The 18,302-nt window shown below is 38.9% G+C and overlaps 1 protein-coding gene across 2 annotated transcripts in view; it reads left to right on the top strand.

The window, feature by feature from the left end:
• The first annotated feature begins 6 nt into the window (after positions 1-6).
• ZNF518A (zinc finger protein 518A) overlaps positions 7-18,302 on the top strand; it is a 36,755-nt gene continuing 18,459 nt past the window's right edge. The window contains exons 1-2 of one of the 2 annotated variants that reach the window (XM_052676600.1): positions 7-110; positions 2,361-2,493. The gene's annotated coding sequence lies outside the window, so the exon portion shown is untranslated. Of the gene's footprint in view, positions 111-1,909; positions 2,003-2,360; positions 2,494-18,302 lie in introns of those variants that run through there. The other variant, XM_052676599.1, reaches the window with a different exon arrangement.

The following is an 18,302-nucleotide window of genomic DNA, read 5'->3' as shown; positions in this document are numbered from 1 at the left end:
CGCCGGCCGCCAATGGGAGCGCGGCACTCACAGGGGCGCGGCGAGCCCCGCTGTCCGCGGCCACGCGCGGGAAGCCTTTGGGCCCGCGGAGCTGCCGTAGCCACCTCTCGGTAAGGAGCCGGGGGAGGGGCGGAGCCGTTAAGCGGGCCCGCCTTGGGGCGGCCTCACTGGGAACGGGTCCTGGCAGCGGGGCGATCCGGGCGCTGAAGAGGGCGGTGTGCGCCTTTCCTGCGGGCCTGCCCACTGAGCGAACGCTCTGAGGGCGGTTGGGCGTTTCGATTCCGCAGCTGTGGGGTTCTTCGTCTTGTGACGTTGGGACGGCTGTATGAAGGAGCTCGGGGCAGCGCGGGGCTCTGCTGAGCCTCGAGCGTGAGGTGTTTGGGAGAGCCAAAAAGTACGCGAAGTTATGTCCCACTGGGTTAAATACCACTAATAAAAGTTATAAAACTTCATATTTACATGCAGATAGCAAACCTTCACCTGTTACCACTTTTTCTTGTTTTCCCTGGCTCAGCTGTTAGCTTTTCGTTGCCCCTTTTTGCTCGTGTCAGTGCTGCACCTCAGGCTGTTAGTGAAGTGGTGAAGGAAACGCACCTTCTGGGCTGCAGAAAGCTGTGACCCTCAAGTGTGGGACTGACCAAATCGAGGAGCAAGGTTTGCAGCTGGATGTGCCCTCACTTAATCCGTGCTCCTGCACCTGAGAGAACGGCCCTCTGCTCTGCTGGGAGTTGTTGCCCAAACGAGCTCCTGCACCTGCTCCAGAAGGGCTTTTTCCACCTGGTTTCCCCTGGTTGGCAACCTGCTCTAGAGGTCTTCCAAAATACTCGGTTCTTTATAGTGGTTTATGTCTTAAAGTTGTTGTCAAATATCCGAACAGACGCCTAACGAGGGTGTTCAACCTGGTACAACAATGCATGCAAAGTGATGGAGAATAAATGCTTTGGATGCAATTTATGTTGAGGGGGTAGATTTAAATTTATATTTCTGCCTGTGTTTAGACATGATTCTTCTCCTTAATTAAGAAAATAGAAACCAGCTGTTTGACAGAACCAGTTTAATGACTCTGTAACCAAGACTGAAGTAGCCTGTTCCTACACACATATATTTCTGACTTTGGTGGATAATCACATGGATTTCAGTAAAATTCCCTTTTTGTTCTGGGGAATGTTGCTGCTATTTGGAAATCTTTGTTTTTAAGGCACATTTTGGTATATCTTGTTCTGTTGTGTAGCATAGCTTCCTGAAGAAAAAGAAGTTTGAGAGGAAAACTCAATTGTTTGAAACGCAAGTGCATGCTCAAGCTGATTGTAATATTTGCAGAGCAAGTACGCAGTTTTTTTCAGGAATTATTGATTCCTGAAGAAAGGTAATATAAAATTTGTATTCCAACTCAGCCACAGGTTGCTAATGGGCTTGTGGTCATTGACAGAATCTTTAATCTTTGAAAATGTGTTGTCTGCTTGAGAAAGAGGAAACTAATAAATTCTGATGTGCTGAAACCTGCTGCAATGGGCCCAGATAGGGACGTTTTCACTCTTATGTCTTGGGAGAAATTGCTGTTATTAGCACTGCTGCTTTCCTTAGAGCTTCCTAAAGACTGTGTGGATTAGTCTGTTCCTGAAGTATTAGGTGGAAAAAAGGACAGATGCATGTTGGCTTCTTTCTCAGTTGTCTGACCTGTGTAGGAAATATTGTGATAAAGCTATGGGCTATTTTATTTATATGTCTTAATAGGAAAAACACTCACTTGTGGTTACTTGCTGTGCTACAGAGCTGAGCTGTGGAGCTATGCATTTCAGATCACTGTAATGCTTCATTATTTCAAATTTTGCTAGGCACAAATTACCACGTGTTTCAATTAAATTATTGATCTTGCAAACAGTTACATGTGTGTCTCCTTTTCATGCAGTCAGAAAATAGGTTTGGAAAGAGCCTCACAGTCTTACCTGAGGCCAGAATTGCTCTGGTCATGCGTTTTTCTGATCTCACAGACAGCAGTAAGGTGAGATCACAATCTCTATGAAGAGTGCATGACAGTGCTTCATTGTCCTTATGTTGGATAATTTATTAATGTTTGGTGCATGGGTCAAGCTTTTTACTGCCTATAACCCACAGACACTGAGAACTGATAATTGAAGACTGTATTGTCATGCCTCTCTTCCATTGTTTCTTTAGCTGCAGTAATCACTGATCATTTTATCTTTCCTTACAGGTCATAATTTCTAAACCTCCAATTGTTATTCTTCTCTGGGCACATCATGTTTGTTCATGTCCTTCATAAGTGCACGACCTAAGCTGAAATGCCGTGTAGTTAGCTCGAAGGTATTTCTCTTCTGAGGTGGCCTCTGTTCTTTTCCCAGAAAATCACCCCATTGAGAAAGCCAGAGCACTTCTGTACAGCCACATTGTTATCTGCAGGACCTACACATCTCTGCACCTTAACTTTTGGCTGGAAGAACTGAGAGTCTTCTTGGAGTTTCCAAATTTTATGAGGTAAGCGAATTTGCTGATTGCTTTCAGAGTCCAGAGCTGTCAAGGTTTAGAGAGTTGAAATGGAAATGGAAATAGTGGTAATGAAATGTGGAAAGGTTACTGCAGCTTCTTTGCATGTCTTATGACCTGTCCTAAAAGTGGACAGATCCTAAAAGTTTAACTGGTGCTGATTTTATCTGCTTTTGGTGTTCATTGCTCTAAGTATTCCTGCTTAGTCTTCCTATATGTAAGCCAGGACAGAAGCAGAACAAACTTAGCAATTTCTTAGAAAAAACAGAGGATATGAATGATTACTTTCATTAGGTATTCATCTGGTAGTAGGGCCTTTGTTGGTAAGAAACTGGAAGTGTGAAGTTTTCTACTTATGTGTAGTATATGGAATCTATGAGAACAGAAAACTGTAGATAAATGTTAGGAAACCATTTTAAAATGCGTATTCTCTTCCTGTGTATGGCCATGAATCACCTAAGAAAATACTTGTGTCTCAAGGGGAAAGTAGGATTGGATGTGAGAGCTCCTCTATGTGCTTTGAAAAAGTGCTAGGTAACAAGAAACAATGTTATTCTTGGAATTCACCAAGAAAAAAATATGACCTTGAATGATATCCAAAACAGGGTAGAACGGAACCTGTAAAATCTGGACTAAAATGCTTGTAACATTTTTGTGGAATCTTCTAATGGGAAAGCTACTGAAGTTGTACAATTTATGGACCTGTAATTCATAGATTATAGTCCCAACACAAATTCAGACATGATGGGTGAGCAGACTTGTCTTTATAGTTACTGGGAGGTTCTGTATGTCAAGAGCTGATACATATATTTCTGTTTAAGCTACTTTTCTCCCTACATTTTTGGTGGTTCTCATTGGCCTCTGGAAAAAGAAACATCTTTTAAAATACAAATTGAGAAATTGCAAGTAATTGCCAAGTACAGCAAATACTCTGATCTTGAGAACAGCAGTCTCTCTACATTAGAAACGTAATCCTCCTCCTAATATAGAAGGATCCATTTCTGTACACTGTATTTAATGTTAATGGTATATTAACCACAGAGTCTAACAGTTTCTAAAGACTGACACATTGTTTTAGTTTTGTGTCTATTGTCTTACATTTGTTTTGATATTTTCATCTGAATAAAAAATTGTAATGTAGAAACGTTGTTTCTGAAGGGCTGTGTTTCTGAAGTTACAGTATAAGAAAACCTCAGTTCTATGAAACTTACTTTAAAAAAAATATCTTTAAAAAGAAAACTGATCCAAGCCTAGTTCCTGTGTTTCTTAAGGCTGGGAAAGTTAGCTCTGTTTTCACTACTGTGTTTGTTGATCTTATTTTCAAACAAAGGCTGCATTTGATGACATTCATAGCAGTAAAATTTCAGAGCCATTTAATTAAAAGAATGAATCATTCTGAAGACAGGACTGTAGCTGCTCTCGGAGTTCTTTGCAACACGGTGGTAGATGAAATGTAGCACGTCGGTTAAGTTGTAACACTTTAGAAGCATTAATGTGGGGCTGTCTCCTACTGGAAGTAATCTGTGGCTGTGTTTGTAAATGCCTGTATTGAATGTTAAAGGTACTCTGTGGGTAAGATTTTAAAAGTTGTCTAGGGATTTGGATTCCCAGAACAGCTACTAAAATGTGATTACTGTGTTTGAACATAGCTGATAAATAACCTTTGGAGCTGCTGTCTCTAGTTATTAATACAACTATTAAGAGAAAAGGCACCCGAGAATTCTCTGGCTTGAATGATACATGCTTTTTCGAAGGATTTTGATAAGCAGTTTGGCTTTAAGTGTTTTCCCGTCCTCTGGGAAGCTATTGCAAAAAAAGTGTGTCTGTGAATGTTTTGTTTGGCGTTAAGATAAATATGTATGTTTTTGGTAATGTGTTGGGTGAAGAAAACACTCATGTAAGTGAAATAGTGCTGATGAATATAATTTGCATTGAGGGGTTCTTTTGTGTCTTTTTTTTTCTCCTGTAAGTCACACACACAGTTTAGGAAATAATAACTATAAAGACCCAAAGATTTTTTGCATCTCAAACATGTGTACATACTTCCTGCTTGGAAGGCTTCAGCTCATTTGACTGGAATTTAGGAAAGACTTGATCTTTACAGTGCTTCTTATTGAAGTGTTTGACTAGTTGGTTGTCAGTTCTGTATCCAGGCAGAAGAGGAAAACTTCACAGGTCCGGTTTCTTGCTAATGAAAACCTAGCTGCTACTACTGAAAGTAACCATCAATATATATATATATATATTTCTTTTTTCTAAAGGCTTTCTGAGTTTAAGTCTGTTCTGATTTTCATGTGCAGAGTGAGGCCGGAATACTCAGAGCTCTCTGCTTTCTTTTAGATGAGGGGAGCCTGCTATTAGGTCCTTCTGAATTGTCTCTTCTGTGGGCTGAAGAAGCTCAGATCATTCAGCCTCTCTTTAGAGGAAATGTTCTAGTTCCCAACAAGCTTGGTGGCCACCTGATGAATTTTTTGCAGTGAGTCCATGTTGTTATGCTGGAGGGAGGAAAGAGTCCCAAATCTGGATGCAGTCTTTTAGATGAGGTTCAGTAAGTAAGAAGTAGAGGGTAATATCACTTGGGTAATATCACTTTTTTCATCTTCTTGCTAAGGTCCTGTTAATGCAGGCTGGCTTGCTGTTAACCTCCCTGTTGTTCTGGCTCGTTTAGCACTTTCTTCCAGGATGCTTGCCAGGGTAAATCCTGCCAAATCCAATAGGGTTTGTGTGTGTTTCAAGTACTGTGCTGCTTGTTACATAGCTTAGAAGTGCTGAACCTTGTTCTGATGCCTTGGTACTGACGGGGCTGTAGTTTGGTGTTGTAGTAAGTAGAAACAGTGTACCCTAATCTGATCATAAATCACAATGGTATCTGGGACCTTGTTCTGTAGCAGTGATGAATATGGTAAATTCTTCTTCTGATATATCAGAGACTCTTTAGGTAATCTTTAGGTCTTACTATGATAAAATAATTCAAGACATATTTTACTGCCAGTCACACGGTCATGTATTGAGGGAGCAGATTGTCTGTATGTCTGGTTGATGTGTGGATATGCCATTCCCCAACTTTATGGACAGACACTTCACCATTGCTTCTTAATGTCATCTTATGCTATTCAGTGCATAATTATCTAGTCCCAAAACATCTAGCTGAGACATGTTTTTAAGAGACATGAGTCAGTACTCTGTATTTTCACTCATTGCACTGTGAGTCATTACACCCACTGTGTCATTAACAATGCAGAGACAGACCTCCATCTGGATAATGTTAAAAGCAGTGCGATGATTTGCTTAAAAAGTGTATTAACAATTCAGTTGAAAGAATATCTGAATAGAATGGTAAAATGAATCCTAACTGTTTGGTTTCACAGTACATTATCACTGGTACTCCTGTCTGAGACTGCGACCCTGTACTGTGTTAGGGTATTCATTTGGTACTGTTTGAAGAACACACTTGCAGACTTGCATAAAAGCTGTGCCCGTAACAGGTGCTTTATTGGTTGAAACTGATCAGCACTGACTGTTTCTTTAACACAGTAAGGAAGCAGACTGTATCAAGATAGGTTCTGCTCTAGAAAGAAATGGGCAATCTTCATCACCCTGTGTAAGAGATGAGTGGAATTGATGAGACATTGCCCATTCAGCACCATAAAAAACTTCAGACATGGATGAACAGAGCTGTCTATGACCTCTGTTTGGTGGATTTGCAATTTGATCTGGGTTGTATGCACAATTCCTTATAAACTCATGTGTTTACTTTCTTGCCCCATTCATAATTATGTTAAGAACAATGAAAAAAAAACATCTCTTCCTACTGTTGGCAAAATGGAGTCACATTCACTTACTGATTTGAGTGAGGAACGTTGTATATGAGAAAAACTATATCAACCTCAGTCTGAAGTTACAAATATCAGCATGGTAAATAAACACTTCTATGTCAGCATAATATTTTAAATCGGTTCAAGATTATCTTTGACAAGAAAACAAACTAGCACTTAATGTTTCTTCTCTGACTAATAGCCTCAGTCTTAAGAAATGTCAGCTTGTGTTTTTTTAAGTGGCAGTCCAACAATTTCAAAATAGGTGGAAAAAATCAATTTTTGTGTTTGAATCATTGCTTTGCTTAGCATGTGACTGCAATTAGAGCAAGTATTGCTTATAAGAAATAATTAGATGTTGCTGGGTGTTTTATATTTGCAAAAAAATCTGTTGCGCTTTGGAAGTTTTTCAGTGGTTCCTGCCTGTTTTGTTTTGTTTGTTTGTTTTTCCCCAAAACCACCAGAATTGAATTGAATTGAGTTCTGATCCCCTGTAAAAGTTTTGCAAACATGAATGATTCAATTTAAAGTTACCCCATTGCATGGGTTGATGTTTACATGCCCAAAGCTAGTTTTTTGTAATCAGGTGGTGCTGTAGTGGATCAAGAATTCTGGATTGCAGAGGGTGAATGCAAATACAGCATGGTAATGTTGGGGTGAATACATGGCTGTGTGTGACTGATTGAGGTGGGGAGCATATGTTGGAATGGAAGTGGAAAAGAGCAGAATAGGGATAGGAATGGCCAGGAACTGGTGAGTCCTCTGATGTCAGAGCAGTGCTCAGATACTGATGAGCTTGGGTGGGGTTGCCATGGAAAAGTTGGCTTTTGAAAGTGTATTATTGTTCATTGTTAGATCAACATGTTATGTTAGATCACAGGCTACGTATGGGAAAAAAGCATGTTGGGCTGTAGTGATTTTTCCAACCGTTTGATTATTTTTTTTTTTGTCTGACAATGTTTGTTAAAAATTTCAAATGAGAACTTCTGTGATTCTGATCTAGAAGTGGAAATAATGAATGAATAAAAAATAGATTTAAATTTATGAGATTATGAAGGCCAGAGGTATGATGCTACAGAGACAGAACCACACATACTGAAATCAGTTTGCATTATGGTTTATTGAAATATTAAATTCAACTTTTGGATTCCTACAAGTGGTTTAAAAATGTGTTACTGTGTGACCCAAAGCTTTGATCTAGTATAACATCACACCGACCTTTCAGCTTTGTTTGAAGAATTTAATTGGTTATGCTGGTACTGGTTAGAATTGTCTGTTAGTACTCAGTTACTTTGTATATGAACAGGAATCATCTGTTCTCTAAGCAGCCAATGTGAGGCTTACTAAAATTATAAGGCCAGTGTACTCTGTGGTTTATACTGCTACCTTTCCAATGAATTCAAAATGTGATCTGGTTTCTACTACTGGCTGGCCCAACAGGATATAGATCTGCAGTCAGTGACTGGGGAAGCCTGGTCTGACAGATGCGTAAGAACATTTTGTGTTTCTGAGTTTCACTTCCCTGTTCTGTGAAGAATTCAGCTGTGGTCCAAATGGTTCAATGAGACTTATGCAATGCAATTACTGGAAACAAATAATCTTGTAAAGCTAACTCATTCCAGTGTCTCCATTAGAATCAAATGAGTAATATAAGTTGAGATGGCATGCTTCATCTTAAGGAGAATATAAGGAGGAGCAACCTTTACTGTAGTTACTGGGAAAAAAAAAAAGACAGTGGAAGCTTTGATTATTCTACTGTCAATGAAAAAGAATAAAATTATTTTTAAAGGATAGAATAGTCCTCTTTTTGCTTGACTTTGTAGAACTACAATAGTTTGACTGAACTCAGAGAGAAAAAACCTCAGGAGAAGTAATAAAAGAATCTACTGTCTTTTGCTTCTGAGTTCAACTTAGGTCATGCTGAATATTATTTCACAGCCTTTCTCTAGTGGTTTGTCAGTGTTTTTCAAAGCCAAAATATATGTTTTAGGCTGATTAATGGTCTGCCCTTAGATGAGGGCAAACAGTTAAATATTCTGAGGTTGCAGAACACAAAGTGAATTGAGAGCTCTCCAGCTTAGCTACAACATCCTCCCCACTACAGGAGAAATTTTATTTCACTGTCCCTATTGCCTTTAACCAAGATTTTGTGTTTCCCTTGAGTCTACATCAATCACAGTGCAAAATTAAATAATAGCAATGCGTGTTCACTTAAGATATAGTTTAGAGACTATGTGGCTGTGAGCCAGCAACATATGATCAAAGAAATCACCATGGATCTGTAATGCTCCACAAATCATGTAGTAGGGAAACTGTAATGTAGGGAAAGTTATATGCAGTGCATACATCTGTTTTCAACTATTTTGAAGTTTGGATTATTGCAACATAAATACGCACAAGTATATTGAGGTTACTTTTACAGTGTTATGGAATGGGCTTATTTCTATGTATCATAAGGAGCAGCTGAATAAGCTGAAGAGTTTTGCAAAAGACCAGTGTTTGTCCTACTGTTCTGTTTCTAGCTTCTTTCTGAAGTAGCAGAAAAAATGATGTAATTCTGAATCAGGATTTTCTTGTGAACAACCAACCTACTTACTTCACTAACAGCTTGATATGAGGAGAAGATGTCATTCTGGAAAATGCAGTATAACACAAGTTATTGTTCAAGTCATTTAGAAAGAGTTCTCAGGAGTAACATTCCAGTGTAATTGCTCATCTGTCAAGGGCCTGCCCTGAAAGCATTGCTTAACTTTGTCCTGCTGCCAACTGGCTGGAAAAGAGTGGAATTAATAAAAACCAATATATTCAAAGCCTGTATTACCATACTTTAAACATGTCATCTTTGAACATATCACCAAGGTTTAATTTGATAATAATAATACATATTTTAAAGTTCGATGTTGGTTACCATAACAGTTCTGTTCCCACCAAAGTTACTGAAAAATTTGACACTGAAAAATTTGTTTTATAGTTGTCAAAATCTGTACAGTCTTTACTGGGTAATTTGTTACTTTCAGTGCCTCGTGCACCAGGAGTAGTTCTGGTATCATTCCTGTTCCCTGCTGTGAGAGTAGCTGCCGTGTGAATAGCTGTCTATCAGACAGAACCTATTTATCTGGGATATTAATGATATAATTGAGGAAAACAAATTCCTTCCAAAGCTGAAGAGTGAATGGTTATGTATACACGCTGTTTTGAGGATACAGAGAATATATTCATTGTCTGAGTAATCAGGCACCTCTACCATCAGGAGTGATGCAGGATAGGAACTATTGGTGGAAAGCCAGATATTGCTGCTTTCCTCCATGTAGCTTACAGCTCTGCATTGCATTAATATCCTGATATCCTCAGTAAGTTACCAACTACACTTACACTAACTGCCATAGGCTGTTGGCAATATGAAGCCAATGGATTTAGGAGAACATCATGCTCCTGGCTGCTGCAAGGACTGGCATTTCAGAAGAGCGTGGTTAGAGGCTGCTGCCAGAACTGATGTGATTCCTGTGTGCGATGCTCTGCCCAGGAGTAATGGAGGCACTGAGCTGAAATCTGCTGTACTTGCTTTGGCCCTTTTCTTGGTAAATGAAGTGTTTCTGTTTATAGAGCTGTCAAATCTAGTACTGCCACTTGCCCTTTAATTTTGCAATCACACCTAGTGATTTTGCTCTTTCAGTAGTATTCATGGGACATCCTGGTTTATACAGAAGGAGGAAACAATATATTAAAAAGCAAAACAAACAAACAGAACCAGAGCTCTCTTCCTAACTCTCTTTATTCATTGCTAAGGATTTATTCCTACTAAGGGAAAGCTTCTAAGCAGATGTGTAGAATTTTATTTCATCTCAGAATCTATGTTTATGTATCGTAAAAGCAGACATTGGGTATTGTTAGCAAAAATATCTGGGTAAATAACACATGCGTATAATACAAGGGCTGCTCTGAAAGTAGTGCCTCCAGTGTTATTATGTCTGGCCTATGAAACCAGAGGCTGATGTTGGTGGTATGGCAGCAGAAGCTGAACCTTACTGCCAATATTCCATTACATGTTGTCACTGTGTGACAGATGGCGGCAGAGGGGCAGTCTGACGCAACGGTGTCTGATTCGGAAATGTGTATGAAGGAAAGGTGTGTCATTGAATTCCTCCCTCCATGCAGAAAAAACTGCACCCATTGACATTCAGTGATGCTTACTGAGTATTAATGGAGACCAAGCAGTGGATGTGAGCACAGCAAGGCAGTGCATGGTGGGTTTCAGTGGCGGCAACAGCCGGTCATCTCTGCTCTTGCAGATGTATGTGAGCGCAGTGTGCAGGCTCTTATTCATTAGTGGCAATAATGCATAGGTGATGGTTATGTTGAAAAAGTGTTTTGTAGCTGTAAATTTGCTCTGTCAAGTAGTATTATTGTGCTTTTTGCATAGTAGGCATTACTTTTTGGAGCAACCTACGAAGTTTCTTTTAAATGAAGGCATTATGTGCAGAAAACAATGCCACACTGTCTCAGAGTAATTTAGGACTAAGAATAATAGGAATGAAATAAAAGCAGGCAGGTTTTACTTCACAGGATGTTGATGTTAACTGCCCTTAGCACAAAAATTAAAGACAAAAATGTGTGTGTGCTTCTTAGGGAGTTAAGTTCTAAGGATAAGCTTAGAGATGCTGAATAGGTATCTGTGATAGATAACAGGTCATTTGCAATAACAGTCTTTGTGGGCTCTTATTATTATTATGAAGTATAATGTGGTATGAAGCTGTTTCCCCCACTGTGAAAGAGAAGTCAGTTATCTTTTACCTACCAAGGACAAGAGTGTAACAGAGCAGTTGCTATGAAGAAGCCTGTCAGGTTTGTTTATGCACGAAGTATTTTGAAGTACCTCACTTGAAATGGGGTTACGATATACAGAACAATATCTTAAGAGGCATGGAAGTGATGAAATTTTCCCAAGTTGAAAGTGATTTCAACTCTGAGAATGCATTGAAGTGCCTTAATTTCAGGATCATCTTCATGCTTGAGTGAAGTGGTAAATTCTTTAATCTTGTGGTCATTCTACCAACTGAACCTTACTAACATTTTTAGCCATTTTGAATGTGCCATTGTGATTACTGATTTCAGCTAAAGAGCAGTGGAGAATTGCCAGTTTTTCACGGATTTAGCTATTATGATTGTATCATTTATGCATTTGTCACTGTGATTTTGATTCTTTTGCCTCTGTTGAAACTACGTTATGTATCTGTCTTCTAAACTGTGAAATCAAAGAGTACTTTACCAAACACACTTTTAGAAGCTGTCAGGATTGTTTTGGAGTCTTGATAATTTGGGATTCTTCAGAGCTGACAGAAGGACTGCAAGAATATACATTCATTGGTATTATTCTAATATCTAATACTAGCCAGAATTTTTAATCTTTTTAGCCAGAGTTCTTTTTACCTCTAAAAGTATTGAAGACACCTCTTTTCCTTATTGACACATTACCATCTTCAATTTAAAAAAATGAAATGAGGCTGAAAGTTGAGGCAGCTAAGAGCAGGGAGAAATGTTTTGGAAAGTGGTGTGTGACTCAAATACCTACTAAATTAAAAATTGCTGACTCTTGATCTCAGTGGTTTGGCCTCTCCCCAGATAATTGAATGGACTGGTTGAGAATCACTGAATCACACCTAATGTGGCAGGAATGACTGAGTAAGAGCTGCCAGTATGTGAGCAGGGAGGTTGTGGTATGCTCTGGAGAATAACATCTCTGTCCCTTTAAATATAATGTGCGCTGATCAGGGAGAGTCTTAAGAGCTGGATGAGTCCATCAGACCTCAGGGCATGGGGCTGCCCCTGAAAATTTGTATCTGCATTCCAGGCAGAGTTTAGGGAGCCCCACTGAACCAGGGAAAACTGGCAGGCTAGGCTATGAGGACTTTTTTTGAACGCTTAAGCTATGTGCTTAAATATTTGATTTTGTTCCTAATGAATCATGTCTTGGCTTGAAAAGGCTGGTGTAGCTATAAACCTCAGTTGGCTCTAAAACACTTATCCTGGAAAGTCTCCTGTGATGCCCAGATTGAGTGGGATCTAGTGAAAAGCCATGGTGAGAAACTAGTGCCGGTGCCAGTATCATCACTGAATGATGCAGCCTGTGACTAAATAGCTACACTCCCAAGTAGACAGCCAAAAGCTTGTGAAAGCGCTGTACAAGACTGTACTCTCAGGTTTCTGTTGGCTCTGCCTTCTGGGTTTGTACATGTACGTTTTTTTCAGTCCCAGTCACCAAGAATCTATCTCAGTTGCCATGAAATACTAAGGTGAACTCCTTTGGAACTCCCTTTGGTGCCTGTCTATTTAAGCTGCACAGTTCATATGCTCACAGTAGCTGACAAACTGGTGGCTTAGAGCCCCACTGACTGAGTCTTCGGAACAGAAGGCATATGTATTTGTGTGTGGATGTGTGTGAAATTGGGTATGCATACAGTGAAATGCTGCCAAGCAGCAGCAGAGCAATCAAACAAGGAGCTTCTGTTGCTGTATCTGTTCTCTTGAGAGTCTTGTTATAATCAGTATGTAATCACTGTGAGGAAGAAGCAGAAGATTCAATCCTCCTAGAATTTATGCATTTAGTTAGTAACAGAGCTGGACAGCTTTCCTAAATCTAGTGAAATTTAAGCTGGATAATAAATATCAATGCATGTTGATAATATGAATTTTTGTTTATTGAATTAACAGTACTTGTTTTTAGTTTTCTCTTCAGTGCCTGGACATGAAAGCATGGATGTTATGGGAGAGGGGGATGAATATATGGAAAAAGAGAGAAAAACCTGTGAAGCATGAGTGTTCTGAGCAAACTGAAAAGCCTTTCATCTGAGGTTTGAGGAACTGGAAATTTGTCAGAGCTGAGTTCAGCCTCGAGCTTATGCTCAGCGGATAGATATGTTAAGCTGGAGAAAATGGACGCATATGACAACCTGACAATTTATAGTAGATGAATCTTAGCCTAAGACCAGCTTGCATATGTGCTGGTGCCTCAGAACTGGCACTCCTATTTCGGTTTGTCATCTTGGCAGGCACGTATGGGAATAGATTTGGAAACAATTATTTTTTTTGACCCCTAGGGGGAACACTAGGACCAGAGATGAAGCATGCCATAGGCTGACAAGCAGCTCAGCCCTCTGCGTTACCTGCTTTCTGAAGACAGCGCTCTATCAGATCAATATTAATGAACTAGTGAAAAGAGAGGAACTGTGGGAAGTGATATTTTGACTTGAATTAGATGGGCAGAGTGCTGGGACGATGAGAAATCCTTTCCTGCCATGCTGATGTCTCCTGCGCTGTCCTGTTCCACACTCAGGGAACGGAGGGGAATGGAGACAGAACATTCTACTCGTTAGGGTTATGACTCTTTATTACAGCTGTAGTTCAAGCTGAACCACCACCCCTCTCTAGTCTGACCTCTTCTACTGCAGTTAGAGCTGGCTGAGCCCTCAGAAAACTATGGTTTATGTATTACCTGCACATTCTTATTTATTTATATAATATATCATATCTCTGCTTCAAATGAAATTTCTTCTATGTTCAGTTAGGGTAGTGCTTTCACTAAAAATGGGAAATTGCTCGCTGGCTTCTCGTTTATTGCAAATCAAGGCAAACATGATCTCCGTGATTCTGTATCTCTTAATTAGTCTGAACTTGCTCTTCATCATGACTATATTCTTTCAAGCAAAATTTTGCGTAAACACATCTCCAGTAAGTTTCTGATTTATTTACTTTTTAATAGTTACAGTTAAATGCTTTGGCTACATTTTAAGCTTTATAATCTTGAAGCTCTGTTGTGGGAGAAAAAAGCATATAGATTTCATTGGGAGACTGAATGTCCTTCATGAAGATCATCTGGTGGTGGTGAGAGGAAATCATGCAGTCCTTCAAGAAGTAAATAAGGCTTCAGGCTGGGATCAACATCCCACCAGAATTAAAATGTTACACTTAGATCTCTGCATGTTTATCATAATCCATGACAAGTTTCCTTGGAACAAATACACTGGGAGAACTGAAGAATTTTGTCTGTTTTGGAAATATAGAACAGTAGTTGTCTTGCACCAATAAAGCAGTTTCAATCAATAGGGATTTAGCACATTTTTCTGCATGTTTAGTCAACAGGAAGAAAAAGGTCAAGATGCTTAAGGAAAATGTAGCACATAAGTGATTGAAGAGCAATTGAGTTTTTTTTTCCCTCTGACAGTGAAGTACAAGATGAAATAGAAAGACCATGGGAAGGAAAGTGCAAAGTGTCCTTGCGCTTGGTGCACTGAAATCTTGGTGCACTGAAATCTTGGTGCACTGAAAGCTCCATTCCTAGCCCATTTCACAGGGTGCTCTTTTTAATTGCTTTTTACAACAGGATGTTAATGTTTCCATAGTTATTGGCTTTCATCTTCTTTGGTAGCTTGAACTGAATGTAACTGCTTTAAACTCATAGCTACAATGCAAAGTATTCTTCTAGGGCAAAATCATTCTTTATATTTTGTTACAGTCTTTCTTCTCCTGCAAGTCCAAGTGCTATGTTACATAATAAATTGGACTGCTTCAGTTAATCTTCAGAATCACTGCTGAATCTGAACATACCCAAGGCAAAATTCTACTTTGACCCCAGACAGTTTGGAGAGAGCCTCCCTCTCCCACTGCCACCTTGGCTTGCTCAGTCTGATGGGGAACAGTCCTTTCTTCTGACAACAACCATTGTGGCATTAACAAAGATCAGATGGCTTCATTAATGAATCTCTCCTGATTTTATTTATTTATTTTTTTTTAATTTTTTCTCCATCTCTTGAGTTCTTCATTTGTATTTTAGTATTGAATTGCCTGCATTAAATCTTGCAATGCAACCTAAGATAGAAGACTTTCACTTAAAGAAATGAACTCCTGCCTTTTGGCATGGTCTGTTCCTGATCCACTGCTTATCTGAGCATTACCCATGGGGCAGAGAAATGCTTCACTTCTGATTAGTGCAACTACCTCTGTAGCTGAGAATGGCTAGTGAGCTTCAAGCTGGCATAAACTCCTTACTTATTTAACTTTCCTTATTTTATAGAAATTCTTCCACTCAGCATAGGCTGATTACTGTTCATCCTGCTGGTCCTGCTATGCCATTTCAAACAGTGACTGATGCAACTTGGCTTTTATGCATGCCTGGGTAGATGCAGTTCCTTTCCAACTGGATCCAAGGAAGAGATATTATCACAGAATGAGACTTGTTTTCCAGGAAATCTTTGGTATTGATTAATCCCTTCTGTGAAGTATTCAACTCACAGTTTCATTTCTTCAGATCATAATGCCCAAGCTAGAGCTCACAGTTTTATTTCTGGAAAACTACTTCATCCCTTCCCCATACTACCATGTCATGTTTTGGCAGTTATCTTATAGTCAGTGTATTGCAGTATGTTGCTCTTAGAAGACAGTTGTGATAAAGGTGGTTGGTTTTGTGGGTTTTTTTTTTTTTTTTTGTTGTTGTTGTACTATCCTGTTTTTGCAACCAATAGATATAGAGTAACCAAGCAGCAGGAAGCAGTTTCATGGCAACTGTTATATGCCTGTTTTGTGCTAATGCTTTGTCCAAAACCTCTGCTTTCTTTTAATTTAAAAAACAAGCAATAAAACAGCAACAAAAAAAAAAGCAAACAGCCTTATGTAATGGCTTAGATATCCTGCAACCATGATGTCTGTAGGGTTTTGCAAGAGTCTGATAAACACTCCTTGGTGTTTCTCTCATTTGACTATGTCATGCTGTCAAAGTCTTTGACCTCCACCACTTTCATCAAACTCTTGTAAAACCCTACACGCAGTGTGGCTGACCCAGTTTTTCCTGTGACCTGTTCTGGAAGCATTGGTTTTCCATTGTTTCAAATATTTTAAACAAAGGGACATTATGCTCAGCTGAGTGCAACATGGGTATCACAACCTGCAGCTTTGGAAAGTTGCTTGCAACTGCCTTGTTGGCAACATATCAAAATAGAATCGATGCTAGGGATGCCAAAATAACCTGTTCTACTGCTCAACAGGGTTTCAGTCTTCCTTATTATGCACTGAATTTGTTACCTACATTAATGAATGTGCAACTCGTGCAAGCTTTTACTTGTGTGAGTTGAAAATGCTCTTAGAAGCTTTTACATAATTGTGTTCTCAATCTGCAAAATGTTCACAAAGATGTGATTTCTCATTGCTACAGTGGAGAAAAAACACGTGGGCACTTTTGATTACTTTATTATTGTTTTTGTTCCTTTTTTATTGATTTTCTTTTTAAGAACAATGCATAGATGTTATTTTTTCTGCTAGGATTTCTGAACTCCAGAATGCCAAAATCACAGCTCACAAGAACTACCTATTCTATACTGATCTTCCATCCTTAGCACTTCTTCTCTGAATACATAGACTTCTTTAGAGAGATTAGGAATTTCTTAACATATACAATATTTTTTTCTATACCTCTTTTTTTATATTCAACTTATTCTTCCTGTACGTTGAAATATTTCTGGCTTTGTATCTTGTGTGCGTGTGGTTTTGTTTGTTTTTTAATTCAGAGTGCAAATACAAAAGTACCTGATAACTTGGTTCTTTCATCCAAGGTAAGTAAACCTGTTACTGCTGAGAACGAGTCCCTCCACTTTACATTACTGCCCATAATTTTCTTCTACCAATAAAAAGGCTGACCTTAAATTTTCAAGCAAGGGATGGAATGAACCATATACTGACAGGCTGAATCATATCCACTCTTTTAACTTTCCACAAGTATCTTTGCTGCTTCCTTCTAAAATGAAGCAACTTTGATCTGGCTGCCTCATATATCATGTCACCATTCTCAGACTACTTCTTCCTTGGCAGAAATATTAAAAGAATTGGCATACTTATCTTAACTATTTCTTGGCTTCTGCTAAGGCAAATATCCATCATATATTTAGAGCTTATCTGAGTGTTGTATGTATCAAGCCCTTGATACAATTATTGATGATGCAATGTGCTTTCTTAGCATCCTCATTTTCTTCTGCTTTTCCTGCCCATCAAACTCAGAGAAGGAAGCAAGACTGTTTCATAGAGGATGTAGTTGTAGATTGAGAAACGCAGTTCTTGCTGCTCAGAGTGAGGGAAAAAGTATTCTCCCTGCTTTGAAGATGGGAAAGGGAGTGGTAAAGAGTGGTATGGGGAAGCTGCAAAGGTGCAGTGGTAAGAATTAATGGCCAGTTTCATTGGCAAAGGGAGGTTGAAACCCTCCCAAGGGGGTTGCGCTACTGAGCATTATTGACAAATGATTTCAGAAGAGAGTGAAAATCTGCTGATGGTATTGAGTAAAAAAAAGTCAAAAGAACCTCTAGTTTGTTGTTAAAAGATGCGGAAAGGTTTCATGCTAATATCATGTGACTAAATGGTCAATGAAATTCATGTAAACATATGTGAAGGTAAATATTTGCACATGATAAAATCTATCTCGACTTTAAATACGTGATGATGAATACTGGTATGGTTCAGAATACTTGGTAGGTAAACCCTACCAAAAAGTATTACCAAATAAAAGTATGAAATTAATGCTGAGTAGCCACTAAAAAAGAGATGGAATTTTAGGAATTATTGGAAAAATACTAAATAAGAAAATGAAAGAATGTATATGCAAAACAATTATCTATATGAAAAAAATTAAATAGATCATGATTTTTCTGCATAAAGAATGATAATGACATGAATAGCACATAAAAAAAAAGAAAATGTTTGCTCATTTTGTCCTTTTATCCAAGAGCTGGATGACATGGGATGAAATTCATTCAAAACTCATTAATGTGGTCTGGAACAGGATTGACCAAAACTCACTAACAGACTGGCTTGCTTTCTTACAGATTTCTTGCCTCATTCAGCACATGGGAAGAGCAGTGTTTACAGCTATTCCTTGTGTTCCTTCTTTCTCATTGCTCTGCATGATGCTTTTACCTGTACCTTGTTCACTGCACTTTAGTTAAATCCTTT

This window comes from Tympanuchus pallidicinctus, unplaced genomic scaffold (genome assembly GCF_026119805.1).
Source record: "Tympanuchus pallidicinctus isolate F22 unplaced genomic scaffold, pur_lepc_1.0 scaffold16, whole genome shotgun sequence".
In the NCBI taxonomy this organism is placed as follows: Eukaryota; Metazoa; Chordata; class Aves; order Galliformes; family Phasianidae; genus Tympanuchus; species Tympanuchus pallidicinctus.
Note: the sequence above shows the minus strand (reverse complement) of the source record. Positions and strands in the feature narration are given on the sequence as shown.